The sequence below is a fragment of the Manacus candei genome, unplaced genomic scaffold, assembly GCF_025592945.1.
Source record: "Manacus candei isolate 608988 ecotype Guabito, Panama unplaced genomic scaffold, ASM2559294v1 h1tg000119l, whole genome shotgun sequence".
Taxonomy (NCBI): domain Eukaryota; kingdom Metazoa; phylum Chordata; class Aves; order Passeriformes; family Pipridae; genus Manacus; species Manacus candei.
In genome coordinates, this window is record NW_026138167.1 from 351,168 (window position 1) to 369,161 (window position 17,994).

The window sequence follows — 17,994 nt, forward strand, 5'->3', positions numbered from 1 at the left end:
AAATTGGGAAAAATCTGGAAAATGGGGGGGAAATGGGGAAAAATTCAGGCAAATGTGGAAAAATGGGGGAAAATCTGGGAAAATGGGGAAAATGGGGGGAAATGTGGAAAAATGGGGAAAAATGTGGAAAAACTGGGTTAAACTGGGAGGAACTGGGAGAAACTGGGCCAGAGGGAAAGGGATGTTGCCATGGAAATGTGAGCCCGCCCCTCCCCCACCCGGCCCAGGGCCCACGGGGGGGGGGAACTGGGTTAAACTGGGACATACTGGGAGGCACTGGAGAGGACACTGGGAGTTACTGGGAGCTACTGGAAGCTACTGGGGGGTCACTGGGGTTACTGGGATGGACACCGGAGTTACTGGGAGCTACTGGGGGGGTCACTGGGGTTACTGGGATGGACACTGGGGTTACTGGGAGCTACTGGAGGGGTCACTGGGGTTACTGGGAGTTACTGGGAGCTACTGGGGGGCTTACTGGGAGTTCCTGGGAGCTACTGGGGGGGTCACTGGGGTTACTGGGATGGACACTGGGGTTACTGGGAGCTACTGGGGGGGTCACTGGGGTTACTGGGAGTTACTGGGAGCTACTGGGGGGCTTACTGGGAGTTCCTGGGAGCTACTGGCTGGACACTGGGGTTACTGGGAGCTACTAGGAGCTACTGGGGGGGTGACTGGGGTTACTCGGGGGGTCGCTGGAGATACCGGAGGCATTACTGGGGTTACTGGGAGCTACTGGGAGCCACTGGGAGCGGCCCATCCCCCTCCCTCCCCAAGGTCACCCCAAGGACACGGAGGGGGGGCGGGGGGGAAGCCCTGCCCCCTCCCAGTCCCTCCCAGTCCCTCCCAGTTCCCTCCCAGTCCCTCCCAGTACCTGAACTGGTCACACTGGGAGCGGCTCCAGGTCCCCCCTCCAGTTTGGGCCCCCGGGGCTATTTTTGGGACCCGGTGACGTCACTGGGGGGGAGGGGCCTCGAGGGGGCGTCCCCTCCCCTCTCCCTTCCCAGTACAGACCAGTAAGGGACCAGTAACGGCCCCAGTGGGGGGGGGAGGGGAAGGAGGGAACACTGAGGGTGGGGATGGAGCAGGATGGTCCTTGAGCGTGGGGGAAGGGCAGGAGGTTCCCTGAGGGTGGGGGAAGGGCAGGACCGTCCCTGAGGGTGGGGGAGGGGTAGGCGGGTCCCTGAGGGTGGGGGAGGGGCAGGAGGGACCCCGAGGTGGGGGGAGGGGCAGGAGGGTCCTGAGTGTTGGGGAGGGGCAGGGAGGGACCCCGAAAGTGAAGGAGGGGCCCTGAGGGTCCCTGAGGGTGGGGGAAGGGTAGGAAGTTCCCCGAGGGTGGGGGAGGGGCAGGAGAGTCTCTGAGGTTGGGGGAGGGGTCCTGAGGGCCCCTGAAGGTGGGGGAGGGACAGGGAGGGCTCCTGAGAGTGGGGGAGGGATAGCAGGTTCACTGGGGGGAGGGGAAGGAAGGGACCCTGAGGGTGGGGGAGGGACAGGAGGGACCCTGAGGGTTGGGGAGGTGCAGGAAGGGGGGGGAGGGGCTTTGGGGGGGCCCTTAAAGGTGGGGGGAGGGGCTGAAAGTGGGTCCATCATTGGGAGGGGACACGCCCACCCAAAACCCAGTAAGTCCCAGTTGAGTTCTGCCTTAACTGGTCCTTACTAGTCCCACCACCCCATTCCGCGTTCCACTGACCTGTACTGGTCCATACTGGTTTATACTGGTCTATCCTGGTTTATACTGGTCTGTACTGGTCTGACCTTGATGGAGATGCTGAAGTGCCCCCAACCCCCTTAACTGGTCCTTACTGGTCCCACCGCCCCATTCCCCGTTCCAGTAACCTGTACTGGTCCATACTGGTTTATACCGGTTTATACTGGCCCATACTGGTCTATACGGGTTTATACTGACCTGACCTTGATGGAGATGCTGAAGTGCCCCCAACCCCCTTAACTGGTTCTTACTGGTCCCACCACCCCATTCCCCGTTCCAGGGACCCGTACTGGTTTATACTGGTTTATACTGCTCTACCCTGGTTTATACTGGTCTGTACTGGTCTGACCTTGACGGAGATGATGAAGCGCCCCCAACCCCCTTAACTGGTCCTTACTGATCCCACCACCCCACTCCCTGTTTCAGTGACCCGTACTGGTTTATATCGGTTTATACTGCTCTACCCTGGTTTATACTGGTCTATACTGGTCCATACTGGTTTGTACCGGTCTGTACTGGTCTGACCTTGATGGAGATGCTGAAGTGCCCCCAACCCCCTTAACTGGTCCTTACTGGTCCCACCACCCTGCTCGCTGTTCTAGTGACCTGTACTGGTCCATACTGGTCCATACTGGTCCGTACTGGTTTTTTACTGGTCTATACTGGTCCATATTGGTCTATACTGGTCTATACCGATCTATACTGGTCTATGCTGCTCTGTACTGGTCTGACCTTGATGGAGATGCTGAAGTGCCCCCAACCCCCTTAACTGGTTGTCATGGTTTGAATCTTGTTTTCCCCCAGAGGCTAGAAAAGTGGTAGACCCCAAGGGGTGGAAACCCCTGGAAGTTTTGGAGTTCTGTCCAATGGGCGCTCCTGCAGAAATGTAAACATATCACAAGCTCACCGGAAAAGAAGAGTAGTAGTTTTGGTTGTTGTTGGAGAGGTGGCCATGTTGTGAGCCACGAGGAAGGGGCTCTGAGCCCCTTGGGCCCTCTGGGCCCTCCCAGCCCCTGGCTGGGGGGCTGCAGGGACCTGGAACAGCATAAAGCTGGGCTAGGTGCCTGTAGTTATGCCGGGAGATGTTTTCTCCATGGGCGCAGAGCAGCAACCGGCACTGACCAGAGAAATGGTGGCAGAGAGCCAGGAGAGATAACACCTGAACTGAAGGAGCAGCAGAAGCAACATGCAGCACCAGAGAAAGGACTCCTGGAAGGAGAGCCGGGAGGAAGAGAGAGCCAGCAGCCTGAGAGACAGAGTTCTGGGGGTAAGACTGTACCAACCTCCCCAAAACTCCTTTGAGATCCCTCTGAGAAAAGAGGGAGATGGACTCCTATTAAGGAGAAGAGTTTTAGACATGCAGCACTGGAGAGAGAGAGAGAGGAACTGAGAAGCTCAGAGTGTCCCGGAGCTGGACCGGGACGGCCAGAGGAATGCGGGGGGAGTTGACCTTGGCTCCCCCCCCTTGCACTGCTGCCACAGTGGCAGCCTGAGAGACAGGGCACAGAGGCCCTGCAAGGAGCTGAGTCTCCTGGAGATACCAGACCATCACGAAGACCCCCCTGTGTCTTCGTGATATGACGTGGTGATACGACCTTGTCTGGGGTTACGAAGCCCACGGAAGACCCCTCGGTTGGAGGCGATGGGGCCGAGAGAGGCTTGAATACCTCCCTCGTGAGTGCTGGCAGAAATCCAGCTATCAGCTGCTGCATGTGGAGAAGACAGACAGACTGCTGCCTCAGAAGATGCTGCTGTTCAGAGACTGGAAGGGATCTGTCCTTCTTTCCCTCCTGGACTTTTATTTGGAGGGGAGAAGAGATCTGATCATTGTAAATACATATGTCATGGTAGAGATAGTTTGTGATCATGTGTATAGTGTGATATGGTATTTATTTGTACAGTCATTGTAATATATTCCCTTTCCCCCACTTTGAGTCTGGTGTGTGTTTTGTCTGGAAAAACCCATCTCACATTAGGTTGAGATGTGGGAGGGGGGATGGAGCTAGGGAATTGGATTTTGGGGCTATCTCAAACCATGACACTGGTCCTTACTGGTCCCACCGCCCTGCTCCCCATTCCATTGACCCATACTGGGTCGTGGTGGCAAGAACCCCAGCAGGAGCCAGGTGGGGTCTTCCTGCCATTGGATGAGTGCTCTGGGAGGTCAGGGCTGCTCACAGATCCAGATCACAGCAGCACATTTCCAAGAACACCGTCAAATGGGAAGGGCAAAGCACAATTATTAGGAAGGAATGGAGCTTTTCTCAGTCAGTGTTTCCAGTTTCCTACTCCTGAGGAATCTGGGGGTTGAGAAATGGAAAAGAAACTCTCATGTTGGACAAGTCACTGAGACTCCTGAGCTGTAACTTGGAATGCACAAGTGCTTCTGTAAGCAACTTCCTAAAGTGCTTTCGGTCTCTGCTCTGCTTTTGACAGAAGCAGCATCACTTCTGCTGGACCCATCTGTTTTTTCTTTATCTGCCCTTTTCCACCTGCCTGAGGTTTCTCTCAGGTCAAAGTGAGAGCACAGACATTTGGATAGAGTGCTGACAGGGAAGTCATGAATGGATTTCTGATGTTGAATCTACTGTATTGAAATCAGAAAATGTGGTGCTGAAGTCATCGTTAGCCTTTGAGAGGGAAACAGGAGAAAAATCGGATAAATTTGTTGCTAAAAATGAGCTGCTTCAAACTGAGGTTGACCACCTTCAAAGTCTTGTTGCGCCAGAGCGCAGAGAGAAAACTGTTGCTAAAAAAAACAGGCTCCTGGTTTGGTCAGGCAACTTCATAAACCAGTGTCTTACCCTGGCATTGAGACTTGGGAAACCACAGAGAACCCTGATTCTAAGTCTCAGGAGAGAAAGAAACAAGGAGAATTTGAAGTTCAACTGATGTTTCTAGAGTCTCCCAGCTTTCCTCACATTAATGAAAATACACTGAGTGATCCCTGTGATAATGAACAAAGGGAAGATTATTCTTTACCTCCCTCAATTTCCTTTGTGCCTGATACTGAATCCACTAAAAAACCTTGGACTCAAAAAGAGAACCCGACCCAGAAAACAACTCAATTCATTCTGATTCAAGTGGTTAAAGAGCAGAAGCATTATGGCGATAAACCTGGACAAATTAAAAGCCAGCCAGTGAAATCCTATCAATATATCACATACCTTGGGATTCCACTTTGTTCTCATCAACAGTTAATACAATTTCCAATGGATATGGGGACAAAATGTTGGCAGCAAAATGCCAAAGATGGGATTAAAACCCAGACGAAAAAGAATTAAAATCACTGGAGAAAAAGAAGAAACCAGTCTTCAACCAAGAGCTTCACCCTGTTACTGTTTTGTTGATATTACCTTTTTGCTTTTTATTCTAATAATCATATTGTATGTTAAAATTTGGATGATTATGAAACAGTCAGCTCACTGATTACCCCCATCAATACTAGACAATGCCCGCAGTATACACCCGTCCCAACCCCTCCAGGAACCCTCAAATCCCATCCTGGTCCCACAGGACACTCCCAACTTCCCCTCAAACACTCCGAGGCCCCCAGATTGACTCCCAGATCCAGAAAACTCTTGCTGCCTGCCCATGGAGTGCCCAGTGTGGCCCACCAACTGCACCACAAAGCCAAAGCTTCCAGGCTTTCTTTCCTGGGAATTAGGGCTCTTGTTTCCTGTTTTCAGCCATGCCTCCCAACTGATAGCCCAACTCCCAAACTGCTAGCATGCCTGTTGATACAGAATTGTTAAAATAAACCTTGCCAGTATATGTTTTCAGACACCGATTATTTAGTGTCGTTTCACTTTAATCCACCCCAAGGGAATTATTAATAAAAACCTGAGTTACCCCCTCTCCCCTTTTCCTGGGGTGGGTTGTAACACCAATCAGCACTGACTCCTCCCAGTAGTCGAAGCCAGTGACGCAGAACAATCAACACGGACTCCACCTCTTGACTCCACCCAGTGGGCGGGGCCAGTGCTCTATAGAAGCAGAGTACATACTGGACAGCGGTGGGTATTCTGCCAGACACGCAACAGAACAGCAACAGCAAAAGCAGAGACCCAAGAGAAAAAGCAAAAGATTCTGACAGCGGTGGGCACTGAATCGGGCTTATAGCCTGAGAGGGGCTTATTGGGCACCGCTGCGTGTCCAGAATGGGCTAAAACCACGATTGTTAGATCGCCCACTGAAACAAATTCTTCCTAACCCTAACCCTTACCCATAACCCTAACCCTAACCCTAACCCTAACCCTAACAGTAACCCTGTCTTTTGCTAACCCTAACCCTAACCCTAACTTTTGCTACCTCTAACCCTAACCCTAAATTTCCTAACCCTAACCCTAACCCTAAATTTCCTAACCCTAACCCTAACCCTTTCTAACCCTAACCCTAACTCAAAACCTAACCCTAACCCTAACCCTAACCCTAACCCCTAACCCTAACCCTAACCCTAATCCTAACCCTAAATCTAGCCTTAGTAGCTTGCAGTCTCTTTTTTAAGGTGAGGGGTAGGGGAAAGGGTTTGCGCATAGCTTGCAGGTTTTTTTTAGGGTTAGGGAACCGAGTTTGCGCATAGCTTGCAGTCTCTTTTTTAGGGTTAGGGTTAGGGAAAAGGGTTTGCGCACAGCTTGCAGTCTCGTTTTTAGTGTTAGGGTTAGGGAAAAGGGTTTGCGCATAGCTTGCAGTTACTGTGTGGACCAATCAGCACTGACTCCACCCAGTGGGCAAAGCCAATGACGCAGAACAATCAGCACTGACTCCACCTCTTGACTCCACCCAGTGGGCGGGGCCAGTACTCTATAGAAGCAGAGTACATACCGGACGGCGGTGGGTATTCTGCCAGACACGCAACAGAACAGCAACAGCAAAAGCAGAGACCCAAGAGAAAAAGCAAAAGATTCTGACAGCGGTGGGCAGTGAATCGGGCTTATAGCCCCAGAGGGGCTTATTGGGCACCGCTGCATGTCTGGAATGGGCTAAGCCCGCGATTGTTAGATCGCACATTGAGACCGATTCTGCCTAACCCTAATCCTAACCCTAACACTAAACCCTAACCCAAACCCACACCCCAACCTTAAACCCCAAACCGTAAACCCTAAAACCTAAACCCTAACCCTTGCTAACCTTAACCCTAACCCTAACCCTAACATCTCATAGCAGAGGGAGGGAGGGGCCTGATTCCTCATCAGATATATCAACAGTCAAAAGCCTGTAAGCTCAGCTCTTGCCTTTTCAGGGCTTCACACCGTCAACACTGGAGGGAGGGAGGGGCCCGACTGCTCATCAGAGGTATCATGCAAGTCAAAAGCCTGAAAAGTCTCCTAGAATGCATAAATCATTAACCATTTCAGTCTCTGACAATTGGTCCACACAGTAACTGCAAGCTATGCCCAAAGCCTGTTCCCTAACCTTAGAAGAGAGACTGCAACCCTCGAGATGTTGGAGGCTCGAGGCATGGTCCGTGACACTAATCATGGCTATAACTCATAACTTCTTGGAGTATGGGGACTTCCCTCCTTCACCCCCGGCAGATCAAGGCCACCACTTCAACTGACAGACATGGAAGCATCGCTGGACCCCATGGGCGGTGACTATATACATCTGTCCACTCAGTTTTTCTTTCTCTTACTCTCCCTTGCTCTTATCCTGCCTTTCTCTCCCCTATGCATTTTCTTTCCCCCCACCAAAGGTTATCTCTGTGTGTAGCAGTACCTTTGGATACATGTCCGGAATAAAGACAAGTGCCAAAAAATACTCAAGCACACAAAATATCTTTTATTACAGTGAGAATAATAATAATAGTAATAAACTTAGCAAGAGGAATTAAAAACTAAAAAAGGATACAAAGTAACTATCTTATCGGGTGGCATTAAAACAAATACTACAAACAGCATTTAATACAGTATTAACTAGTGAAAAGGGATACCAAAAAAAAAAAAAGGATCTTAGTAAAAGGGGAAACTAAAGGAAAAATACGATAAACATAAAAGGGGAATTAAAGGAACACTAAAAGGATATTAAAAAAGTTTGTTCTCTCAGTTGCTTCCTATCAAAAAACTGTGCTTACCCACACAGACAGGCCAGGGCTGTCAGGATCTGCAGCAGCTGGTCGGTACCCATGCTTAGCGGGCGTCCCCGCGGAGCAACACAGTCTCGGTGGTAGGATGAGGATCGCTCAACTCAGCAGCTCCGACACCCCATTTTTATCAGTTCCACATTACACGACGTAGGGCCAGTACGCAGTATAAGGTGATGCCTGAATGGCAGCCAAACACCGCCTGATCATTACCTCGTGGCAGCAGTCTGCGCATGCCCTACTTGTAGGGCAAGGGGCGAGCGACCCCTGCCCACATAATCTTCCTCCCATCATCATCTTTCTCACCCCTATGGATGACCTCTACCATTGTGTCTCAAGGGTAGATGTATCTATCTTGCAATATGTAACAAAACCAAGGAAGAACTCAGCTCTGATAATAGGGGATATCAGGCTGACTTGCTAAAAAGCAAAATGGACCTTACAATTAGCTTGTGCCATGAAGTTACATTGTACCATACTCTAGCTGGTTTCACATCCTAATATGATTCCGTTCTCACGCCTCTATGCTCCATTGATCATCTAATTCAAAAGTACCCCCCTTACATACCACCGCGTGATCAATGGTAGCAAGAGGGTGATAACGAACTACTCAAAATTGCAACGCATTTAGCCTGGTGTTTATCATTTGACGTACGCATGTTAGTATACAGGGAATCATGCACAATATGCATGTTATTATACATCCAACTATTGACAAGCCTATTAACGCTTTTCGTAACCAGGGCCATCCCCATTTCCAATCACCAAAGAGGTTCCATTCATCATGAACATGTAATTGTTGAGTAAGGGCTTTTAATTTCTGGATGCTAGCATGAACAGATTCAGAATGATCACTTAAATTCATGCAACACATGCCCTCAGAATCTTGACAGCCATGTACCTGGGCTAACAACAAAAAAAAAAATCAATAGCAGCTCTATTTTGTAAACTTGCATGTCTAACAGAGTCTACATCTGTGAGCAATGCACTCAAAGCAGCAGAAGTAGCATTAACTTCTTTAGCCAACCAGCATCCTAGTTTATTTAGAGAAGCCAAAGTATGAGCAGTCCCTATCTGAGATATTACACTAGCAGTTATTCTTTCAGCCTTATTCCAAAACTCTACATCAGAGTTACAGTCTGGAATAAATCGCCGTGTGCTACGTCTGCATCTTCTTAGTTTAGGCAAGGTTACGCTGCGAGGATGAAAAAAGGTTAATCGTCCAAAGGTACAAGGGCCTCCTACAGCCTTTCCCGGAATACCTTTCCATGCTCTTTGTCCACAAATGAGAAACAGATCCTTTGGGAGACCTATTGCATCAGATCCAGGAATAAATTGTTTTTGCAGAGTCTCATTGCACCAAGTTGATGCGTTCTGGTATATATCTCTAAGAAAAAATGTCAACTCCTGGATATGTGCAGTTTGCTAACATGGTCTCATTATATAGAGTTCCCCACCAGTAGTTATCAATGGGTACTCCAACCAGACAGGTGCGAAAAGGACTCGTGGGAGTTACCATGGACACACATATCACGTCCATCTTCGTCACGCTGGCCAGGGTGGTCCACACATTGACATCTAAAACAGAAGTCAGCAAAGAAGCAAAGTATAGCTGATATCTTTCTGGAAGGTACAGTTGGGTCTGGAAAAGGCCCTGCTGCTCTGCACCCTCAGGGGAGAAACCAGCTCCTGGGGGCTGTTGGATTCCATCCCACCGCGTGGTCCATGGTTGGACCATGACACTGGTGAATGACTCCAACAGTGTATTGATGAAGTGTCATTTCTAAAAATGTAAACAACATAACAACTGAGTAACAGTGAAAATACAGACAATAATATAATCATGTCCATCCCCAGTGAGGAGATCTAAGTGGATTACAGTGGTCATTTACTTGGAGTCAACAGTACTTGAGATAATCTTTTGCCGGTTGGCAGACCTAGTTTCCAAGTTTGGACAGGTGAACAGGTGTGTCCAATCGTATGGGCCCGGACAACACAATGAATCTCAGGAATTTCTGCAAAATAGAAAGTCTAGTACAACAGAACTTCTCATTTCAGAATTTTATAGTCTGGATTCATCTTTTATAGTATGAAGTGGTTGACTGCCAGTCACACGTTTATAGGTCTGTTAGGAGCTATCACAGGCAATGTTTATCTGGAGTTTGATGCAACACCAGACAACATCCTGGTCTCACCAACCGCTCCCACAGAAAGCTTGCACTCTCTGTACAGATTCCAGGCCTCATCGGGAGCAAACCGTCCTGCCCCAGTTTACCCCTGACTGCAGTCAATCCCCCTTCACCTCATGGAGTGATAGTACAGGTTATCTCTTGCCTCCATGCTATAAAAGAATTTTATCCATCTTCATATTAACTATACCATTGAGTGTGAAATCATTTCTGTACTTAACTAGAATATTACCAGTTCATCATAAGAAAATTGTAAACATGATGCGAGCCAGAGCCCATAGGGAGGTCCACAAACATCAGTCCTTCATTTGCAGTCTTACCAACCAGCTTTTCAACATAAGCTTTTCTTCTGCGAGGCCCAGCACCTCACACATGGTTATTTCACAATCACATATATTCTTGTATAGACTCATAAGCCAAAAGGTTTCTGTCATTTGTTGATTCCAAATAATTCTTGCCACTTGCTGTAACACTACCGGGATGAAACACATACAAATATGAGCACTGCAAAACAATCAGTGTCTGATTTAGAATTCCCAAACCACACCATTCTGCCTGATCTTCACAAACATCATTGGTGTGGCATGAATAGCACAGAAACAGATCATTCTATACAGTGATGACCATTAGGCTTCAGGATGTTACAAGTTTTATAGTTTTCTATTGTCTTCTTTCCCCCCTTAATGGCACGTCTGCCCCATCCCAGGAGACAAAACCAAGTACAATTGCAGTCCCTCTGCACACGGCATCACATATGTCCTTCACTTCTTGAAGCCAGGGCTTAGCTTTAGCCTTTACCTTTAACACTGCTGCCAGAACAACTTGGCAGCACACTGTTCAGGAATAAGATTCCAATTCTGATTGTTGCTTACCAGTAATACAAAACGAAGCATACAGATCGTTGGTGCAACTCATCTAAGAAATATAAACCTTCTTATCTCTGGAGCAGTAGATCCAGGGATCTATTGGGACACGAGACTTGCTATGCAGGAAAGAATAACCAATCCATCTTGTTATTCAAGATACATGACCTGCACTGAATAGGCTAATGCAGGAGTAATCATGGCTTTGGTAGCTATAGCCTCCCAGCCTCTGGCCAGGACATTGTTCATTACATAAATCACAACATCAGGTGTGGACAAGACACACGAGAGACAGGTACACGATAACTGAGTCATTACACCAGTTAGTAAAAGTTAGTAGACACAATTAATTATATTTAGGATATGTTTTTCTTCCATGTGATATTCGGGCTGGTCTTGTGCTGCTCAGCATTCACTGATCTCTGTCCAGAATTCTTGCCACTCATGATAAGGTTTCATCAAACATGTTGGAAGCCAGCAGGGTCCTGTGGGAGACAAAACACAAACAACTCCCCCCTTCCAAATACTAACAACTTAATATTTACTTGAGGTATCATATTACCCCTCCTCATTACAACAGTATCAAGTTAAGGTTTTGTTCTGTGGGTGGGAGGCCTGGAAGGTCACCAAGTTGCTGCAACCTCTCTATGATCTCTTCTATGGGTGCCCCTGAGTTAGACACTAACAGTGGAATAATGTATGGTTTCCAGGGTACAGGACAGCCTTCTAACAATTTGTTTTGCATTACTGGAATTAAAGGCTGTTGCATGTAAAGTTCAGGGCTTTGCAGCTCAATAGCTATTTTCATTTCTTCCCCCTTTAATATTTTGATTGCTTGATGCAGAGTTACCCAGGATGAACTTCCATCCTGCCATGATCCATCATTAGTAAAACGGTCACTGAGACCTTCAGCAATAACTGAAACCAAAGTTCTATCAACTCCTGGTGTTCGTCTTAAACGCCGAAGGGCATTTTGTACATATACATCATTAGTTAACCCTAAAAACTTCGTGGCATCAACATCGTCTATTATCACAGAGTCAGCCCCTTGCTCTGTGTGCCAACTCATCTGATGTTGATAACTTCTCTGAATTTTCTATAAAATCGTCCTCATCAGAATCATCACTACTACTCTATATGTTACTATCCCACTTCTCTGGATCTCAATCAGGGGAAGTGATTATAGCTCGCACCCCTGGTCCCCGATCACTTGGGTCTATTTTCCTTTGTCTGTGCCGAACAGTTCTCACAGCATATTTCTCAGCTAAAGTAACACATTTATCTTCTACCCTGTTCTTTTAGGCCTGAAGGTCAAGTAAAGTCTGGCGTTGTACCAGCTGAGTGGCTCTTACAGCATTCAGCTGCTCCTGCAGTTTTTTGCATTTTTCCACAGTTAACTTGTATGCAGTAAGCAGTGCACCCCCCCCATTCGTCCAACCTGTTCCAGATGACTGCTTGATTTAGTAGTAGGGGTAAACTGCTCCCAGTATTGCAATACCTCCATTGGGGTCTGCTGCCCCCAATACTCAAGAGGAATCTTTGTACATGCTTCCCACTTATTCTACAAAGTAATCTATGGCTCCTGTCCCAATTCTATTAATTCACGGGGAGGAGCTTTCTTAGGTTCATTGCCGCCTGCGGCTGACCCTCCTAACCACTTTTTCATCTTAATCTACTAATGTTCTCACTAACGGAACAATGACAAAAGATTCTCAATTTTTAAGCTAAACACAATGAGACACACTAATCCACAAACTATGGCTCTTACATCACAAACAAGCCTAACTACACATACACATCAAATCTAAAATCTTTATATACCAACCACAAAATACACACTCTACAGTAACTCTAAATGAATCCTCAGAAAGACATATCTATGAGTGAAACAACAATAAAACCTAATCCACTGGGTATCTTCTAGGCTTTGATTCGCTCCACACCGAATACAATAAAAATTTAAAGTCCGATCTAGCCTTATCTCCTGGCTGCCTCTAGGTCCCAAGATATATTTATTACAATTAATACAACAAAGTCGTACATATAAACAACAGTTGCAAAAAAGGACAAATCTTAATTCTAGGTCTCAAGAAGTGTGGTATACTCACAATTAATTGCTCAGAACTACCTCCAATATGCAAAAAACAAACAAAGCATATAAAACACAAGCATTGCCACCCATATAGTAACTTAATCAACAAGAACAACAAAAACCACTTTAAAACAAAACAATTATAAGATATGAACCCAGACACTGGCACTCACGGCACCCACACAGAGTTCACCACACACACAGGGACGCGGCTTCCCAGGCTATGCTCTCCACCTGAGAATCTCCCTTTTACACAACACTCACGGGGACGCAGCTCTCCAGGCTGTGCACTCCACCTGAAGATCTCCCACCAATACACAGGGACACGTCAGCTGAGTACTCCACCAACGAATTCCCTGGGGCACTGCTTATTCCTCCATGTATCCTGCCGACTACGCCAATTTATGTAGCAGTACGTTCGGATACATGTCCGGAATAAAGACAAGCGCCAAAAATACTCAAGCACACAAAATATCTTTTATTACAGTGAGAATAATAACACTAGTAATAAACTTAACAAGAGGGATTAAAAACTAAAAAGAAAAAGGGATACAAAATAACTATCTTATCGGGTGGCATTAAAACAAATACTACGAACATCATTTAATACAGTATTAACTAGTGAAAAAGGGATACCAAAGAAGGATCTTAACACAATATTATGGATAACACGATATTGGTTAGTAAAAAGGGAAAATTAAAGGAAAAATACGATAAACATAAAAGGGGAATTAAAGGAACACTAAAAGGATATTAAAAAAGTTTGTTCTCTCAGTTGCTTCCTATCAAAAAACTGTGCTTACCCACACAGACAGGCCAGGGCTGTCAGGATCTGCAGCAGCTGGTCGGTACCCATGCTTAGCGGGCGTCCCCGCGGAGCAACACAGTCTCGGTGGTAGGATGAGTATCGCTCAACTCAGCAGCTCCGACACCCCATTTTTATCAGTTCCACATTACAAGATGTAGGGCCAGTACGCAGGATAAGGTGATGCCTGAATGGCAGCCAAACACCGCCTGATCATTACCTCATGGCAGCAGTCTGCGCATGCCCTACTTGTAGGGCAAGGGGCGAGCGACCCCTGCCCACATAATCTTCCTCCCATCATCATCTTTCTCACCCCTATGGATGACCTCTACCATTGTGTCTCAAGGGTAGATGCATCTATCTTGCAATATGTAACAAAACCAAGGAAGAACTCAGCTCTGATAATAGGGGATATCAGGCTGACTTGCTAAAAAGCAAAATGGACCTTACAATTAGCTTGTGCCATGAAGTTACATTGTACCATACTCTAGCTGGTTTCACATCCTAATATGATTCCGTTCTCACGCCTCTATGCTCCATTGATCATCTAATTCAAAAGTACCCCCCTTACACTGTGTCACATTGTGGTATGACAGCACCCAAACTGCTAGCATGCCTGTTGATACAGAACTGTTAAAATAAACCTTGCCAGTATATGTTTTCAGACACCGATTATTTAGTGTCGTTTCACTTTAATCCACCCCAAGGGAATTATTAATAAAAACCTGAGTTACCCCCTCTCCCCTTTTCCTGGGGCGCGTTGTAACACCAATCAGCACTGACTCCGCCCAGTAGGCGGAGCCAGTGACGCAGAACAATCAACACGGACTCCACCTCTTGAGTCCACCCAGTGGGCGGGGCCAGTGCTCTATAGAAGCAGAGTACATACCGGACGGCGGTGGGTATTCTGCCAGACACGCAACAGAACAGCAACAGCAAAAGCAGAGACCCAAGAGAAAAAGCAAAAGATTCTGACAGCGGTGGGCACTGAATCGGGTTTATAGCCCGAGAGGGGTTTAGTGGGCACCACTGCGTTCCTGGAATGGGGTAAACCCGCGATAGTTAGATCGCGCATTGAGACAGATTCTGACTAACCCTAACCCAAACCCCAACCCTAACCCCTAACCCTTACCCTAACCCGAACCTTAACCCTAACCCTAACCCTTACCCTAACCCTAACCCTAACCCTAGTAGCTTGCAGTCTCTTTTTTAAAGTTAGGGTTAGGGAACTGGTTTTGTGCATAGTTTGCAGTCTCTTTTTTAAGGTTAAGGTTAGGGAACAGGGTTTGCACATAGCTTGCATTCGCTTTTTTAGGATTAGAGTCAGGGAATCGGGTTTGCGCATAGCTTGCAGTTGCTTTTTTAAGGTTAGGGTTAGGGAAGAGGGTTTGCGCATAACTTGCAGTCTCGTTTTTAGGGTTAGGGTTAGGGAACAGGGTTTGCACATAGCTTCCAGTCTCTCTTTCAATGTTGGGGTTAGGGGACAGTGCTCTATAGAAGCAGAGTACATACTGGACGGCGGTGGGTATTCTGCCAGACACGCAACAGAACAGCAACAGCAAAAGCAGAGACCCAAGAGAAAAAGCAAAAGATTCTGACAGCGGTGGGCAGTGAATCGGGCTTATAGCCCCAGAGGGGCTTATTGGGCACTGCTGCGTGTCCAGAATGGGCTAAAACCACGATTGTTAGATCGCGCACTGAGACAAATTCTTCCTAACCCTAACCGTTACCCATACCCCTAACCCTAACCCTAACCCTAACCCTAACCCTAACCCTAACAGTAACCCTGTCTTTTGCTAACCCTAACCCTAACCCTAACCCTAACTTGTGCTAACTCTAACCCTAACCCTAAATTTCCTATCCCTAACCCTAACCCTTTCTAACCCTAACCCTAACTCAAAACCTAACCCTAACCCTAACCCTAACCCTAACCCTAACCCTAACCCTAACCCTAAACCCTAACCCTAACGCTAACACTAAACCCTAAACCAAAAGGAAACTTCCTTTGCTATGCCTACTGGGCGGAGTCAGTGCTGATTGGTGTTACAACCCGCCCCAGGAAAAGGGGAGAGGGGGTAACTCAGGTTTTTATTAATAATTCCCTTGGGGTGGATTAAAGTGAAACGACACTAAATAATCGGTGTCTGAAAACATATACTGGCAAGGTTTATTTTAACAATTCTGTATCAACAGGCATGCTAGCAGTTTGGGAGTTGGGCTATCAGTTGGGAGGCATGGCTGAAAACAGGAAACAAGAGCCCTAATTCCCAGGAAAGAAAGCCTGGAAGCTTTGGCTTTGTGGTGCAGTTGGTGGGCCACACTGGGCACTCCATGGGCAGGCAGCAAGAGTTTTCTGGATCTGGGAGTCAATCTGGGGGCCTCGGAGTGTTTGAGGGGAAGTTGGGAGTGTCCTGTGGGACCAGGATGGGATTTGAGGGTTCCTGGAGGGGTTGGGACGGGTGTATACTGCGGGCATCGTCTAGTATTGATGGGGGTGATCACTGAGCTGACTGTTTCATAATCATCCAAATTTTAACATACAATATGATTATTAGAATAAAAAGCAAAAAGGTAATATCAACAAAACAGTAACAGGGTGAAGCTCTTGGTTGAAGACTGGTTTCTTCTTTTTCTCCAGTGATTTTAATTCTTTTTCGTCTGGGTTTTAATCCCATCTTTGGCATTTTACTGCCAACATTTTGTCCCCATATCCATTGGAAATTGTATTAACTGTTGATGAGAACAAAGTGGAATCCCAAGGTATGTGATATATTGATAGGGTTTCACTGGTTGGCTTTTAATTTGTCCAGGTTTATCGCCATAATGCTTCTGCTCTTTAACCACTTGAATCAGAATGAATTGAGTTGTTTTCTGGGTCGGGTTCTCTTTTTGAGTCCAAGGTTTTTTAGTGGATTCAGTATCAGGCACAAAGGAAATTGAGGGAGGTAAAGAATAATCTTCCCTTTGTTCATTATCACAGGGATCACTCAGTGTATTTTCATTAATGTGAGGAAAGCTGGGAGACTCTAGAAACATCAGTTGAACTTCAAATTCTCCTTGTTTCTTTCTCTCCTGAGACTTAGAATCAGGGTTCTCTGTGGTTTCCCAAGTCTCAATGCCAGGGTAAGACACTGGTTTATGAAGTTGCCTGACCAAACCAGGAGCCTGTTTTTTTAGCAACAGTTTTCTCTCTGCACTCTGGCGCAACAAGACTTTGAAGGTGGTCAACCTCAGTTTGAAGCAGCTCATTTTTAGCAACAAGTTTATCCGATTTTTCTCCTGTTTCCCTCTCAAAGGCTAACGATGACTTCAGCACCACATTTTCTGATTTCAAAACAGTAGATTCAACATCAGAAATCCATTCACGACTTCCCTGTCACCACTCCATCCAAATGTCTGTGCTCTCACTTTGACCTGAGAGAAACCTCAGGCAGGTGGAAAAGGGCAGATAAAGAAAAAACAGATGGGTCCAGCAGAAGTGATGCTGCTTCTGTCAAAAGCAGAGCAGAGACCGAAAGCACTTTAGGAAGTTGCTTACAGAAGCACTTGTGCATTCCAAGTTACAGCTCAGGAGTCTCAGTGACTTGTCCAACATGAGAGTTTCTTTTCCATTTCTCAACCCCCAGATTCCTCAGGAGTAGGAAACTGGAAACACTGACTGAGAAAAGCTCCATTCCTTCCTAATAATTGTGCTTTGCCCTTCCCATTTGACAGTGTTCTTGGAAATGTGCTGTTGTGATCTGGATCTGTGAGCAGCCCTGACCTCCCAGAGCACTCATCCAATGGCAGGAGAGACCCCACCTGGCTCCTGCTGGGGTTCTTGCCACCACGACTCAGTACGGGTCAATGGAATGGGGAGCAGGGCGGTGGGACCAGTAAGGACCAGTTAAGGGGGTTGGGGGCACTTCAGCATCTCCATCAAGGTCAGACCAGTACAGAGCAGCATAGACCAGTATAGATCGGTATAGACCAGTATAAACCAGTATGGACCAGTATAGACCAATATGGGTCACTGGAATGGGGAATGGGGCAGTGGGACCGATAAGGACCAGTTAAGGGGCTTGGGGGCACTTCAGCATCTCCATCAAGGTCAGACCATTATAGACCAGTGTAGACCAGTGTAGACCAGTATAGGCCAGTACAGACCAGTATAGACCAGTAAAAAACCAGTATGGACCAGTATGGACCAGTATGGACCAGTACAGGTCACTAGAACAGCGAGCAGGGTGGTGGGACCAGTAAGGACCAGTTAAGGGGG